The following is a 3640-nucleotide window of genomic DNA, read 5'->3' as shown; positions in this document are numbered from 1 at the left end:
TGAATTACATATTCTGTTCACCATGCTTGTGTGAATTGACTTAGTGGGCATAAGGTCAAATATCAAATGCTGATTATAATAACAGTGGTGTAGTATATGCGCTGTGAAACAAAAGCTTGGGGGGAGGAGTATGTGTGTCAGGGCAGGGCTCGCCATGTGTGTGCGCCCCCCACACGGACGGCTGTAGTATATTTGCTCTCCTCTATCCATGTCAGCAGGGCTGTGTGGCTGAACGGCACTGGATTACGTACACTGGAGGCCAATGGGTCAGCGGATAAGAAGTCTTCTCTGTTACCACAAATCCGCAGATTAAACGCAGCGTTGAGAGCTAGCGCTGCCCCGAGGGCAAATGGGTCTGAAAACACAACTCTCAGAGAGCTTTGGCATAACCCTCCTGTCACTGTGGAGCCACGAGGAAACGTATGAGCGAAGTGACTTCTCCCACTGCATGAGCCTGGCCTTTTAAATACATCCAGGTCATCCAGGGGTTATGGGTAGTGTTGCTGACATGATATCTTAATTGGAAAGTTAATCCTGCTGATGGGACAGCTGACTACAAGTTAAAACAGTCTGTCGTGCAGAGAGAAGTCACCAAAACACAGAAGTCAAGCAGGCAGCCTGTGAACACAGTAATGTTTGCATCCTCGATCTTTGCATACCCGCCCCAGGCATCTAACAGCATACATTAGCATTGTGTGGCACCGTTTTGTGTGCCATCACTGATGCTGTTTAAGTGCTTCAAACAGGCTTGGTGTCTACACAGACAGATTAGTGGACATCCACAGTAACTGAGCTTGTTAACACTAAAGTGATATGAGATTCAGATATAATACCTGGAATGTTTTGATGTAAGCACTCGTTGGTGTGCCTGTGTGCGTGTTTACCTACTTCTCTTGGCTTATGTGTATGAAGAGGAGCAGTGCAGATGGAGAGCGAGGGAGGTGCTGTAGGTCTGTATGGGATAGTGGCAGGATGGCTGTTGGTGACAAGCTCTTGTAGCGTCTCGTCTGCTCCAGTGATCCTGGGGAATCTGGGTCATTTCCAGCCTGTTCACATGTAACTATTACCCACTCCTTCCCTCCCTGTGCCCAGGGCAAGCTACGACCCAGCTACATGCTAATGATAAGGCAAAGTAAATGTACTCGTCTCTTATTGTAAATTGGTAAGAAAATGAGTTCTGGTCTGCAGCAGGGTGCACCACACCTCTGTGCTGTACAATCCTCTCTTCACTTTGTAGTCCTCTTTATGTTGACACTGAACGTGTACCAAGTTCTGGCTCTTCAGCAATAATCTTCTGAAATAGTTTAGTGCAGTGAAAGATTTGTATCAGTTTGCACAAGCTGCTCGTGTCTATAAAGTGCTACTTAGCCTTCAAAATCCCCCATATAGTGTTACAGTTACTGCTGTATAGTTAAAATAACATTTACATACAAACAGGGATCTAATGTTATTTTACTTACTTGTTTTATTTTACGTTATTTTATTTTATTTGAAAGCTAATTAATATTTTTGAGGCTTAAAATTCATTCTTAACCACAAAAACACTTTCTCTTACTAAAAGTCAATTTATGAGCTGTTCTGGAGCTTTCACTCATATCACATGAACTTGAACAACAGAAGACTTCTAGTTAATGTTTTGCTTTTAAAATATTAAATAAAATGCTCCTGTGTAACACTTGCAGAGGGCTGACAAAAACAACTGGATAACCTGACAGTTAGTGATCCAGCAATATGTTTTTATAGATTTTGTTATAGATTATTAGTAATCAAAGACACCAGTATTTGGAACCAATGTACATTTGCTGTAAAAATGTACCTATAACCTCTAAGTACAGTTCTGAGGCACTTGTACTTTACAAGAGTATTTGAATTTCCCCATCTGTGCACAGCAGCCTCAAGTGTTGATAGGCTTGTGATGTTTAACCAATCAGATCCGGACTTTGATCAAAACTACAGAATATACAGAGAGGGGCGGCTGCATAAAAGCTATTTTTTAATTAATTTATTTTGTATGATTAAAAAAAATAAAAAATAACATTTGGAAAAATCTGAAAAATGCTGAATATTGGCTGTATTATTGCCGGGTCAGTAATCAGTCGGTCCTTACTGACAATAGACCTAAATGCAATTTAGTGTTATGACCGATGCTGGTTATTATGGTCTGTTTTTGTTTCAGCTCTGTCAGAGAAGTGTTAAATTAAATGTGTGGTTATTTCTCTGGTCACAGTTTGAGTGTCCTGCCTTGCATTGCATGGTCAGGTGTTCCAATTATTTTGTCCACCCTCTCTAACTGACCACCTTTGAATCTTGTTCACCTGATCTCCAGACTGCAGGGAATGTATGTGGGTACAATATACAGCAAAATAAAGGAGGGAATCTTTATTAAAACAACAAACATGTCTAACAAACCTACAACAGCATCAAAATGTTGTCTGCCAGAGGCAGGGCTGCAATGATGCATGTGGGATCCATGCAACAAACAAACAAACAAACAAAAGAAAAATGTTTGAATGAGATCCACTGTGTTGCTGTGCTGAATGTGCGGAGATATTGGTGTCAGGAGGCCTACTATCTCCTGACACAGTGACATAGGCCCGGGCTCATTGGGATACAGTAGAGCTTATACCACTCCCGTCAATCTATTTAAGATTTTATAATTTCATAAAATGACAGGGGCTTTAAATGCAGGGGAAATATAAGGAAGGCTACCACCAGGCGTGTGAGGTATTCAAATAATAATAATAATAAGTGAGGAAAAGGGTCTATTTTCCATAAGATTAATATATGTAGGTCATAGCCACCTGTTTATTAGCGCAGTCACTAAAACACGAATTCATATGAGAAAAAAAATGTATCCAGATCTTCTTTTTTTCCCACCCTATAAATGTTTTAACAGTACCTATAACCTAGACGTGTTGCTTACAGAGCATAGTCTACAATTGTTATTTCCAGCCCTCCGTTTAAGGGATCCAAAACTCAACTATATTTTATTGATGCGCGCTTCCTAGAAAAAGTATTGCAGTCCTTGTAGATTTTAGGCGGGGACAGGCAGCCTGCAGGGATGAAATATTTACAGGAAGCTAAATATTTCAGACCAGCACCTTGTCAGTCGCCCTCGCAATTTTCTTCCACTGCTGCATCTGATGGAGTTCTTATCCTTTATTTACCAATATTTACCGGTTGGTCTAATAATATGGGAGAATGAATGGCGACCCCGTACAGACAGAATCCTCTTAATCTGTTCATTACTCATAGTGGCCTCTGTCTGCTTTAAATAGACAATTTCACAAATGTAATGCGGCCGATTTGTTTGTCAAATCAGGCTTATTTGACAAACAAATGGAAGAGATACGCGTACAGAGATGATATGCAAATTCTTTATTATGAAAATATATTTTATTTATTTTTTGGAATCTGCAAAGATGATGCGGTCTGCAGTAAACCAGCAAGAGAATGAACAGCTTCCTGTGCAGAAGGCATTTCATAATCCCGCATCAAGAGTCTATAATTCATGCAAAAAGAGCCCGAAGGGGATTCAGCTCGTGTGTGCGGTGTGTGCGTGCGTGCGCGTGCATGGGAGAGAGAGAGAGAGAGAGACAGAGCAGAGAGAGATAGTGAGTGTATGTGTATATATGTGTGT

This window comes from Morone saxatilis, unplaced genomic scaffold, assembly GCF_004916995.1.
Source record: "Morone saxatilis isolate NCDOM2014 unplaced genomic scaffold, NCSU_SB_2.0 Contig3, whole genome shotgun sequence".
Classification (NCBI taxonomy): domain Eukaryota; kingdom Metazoa; phylum Chordata; class Actinopteri; family Moronidae; genus Morone; species Morone saxatilis.
This window is presented reverse-complemented; position numbering follows the sequence as displayed.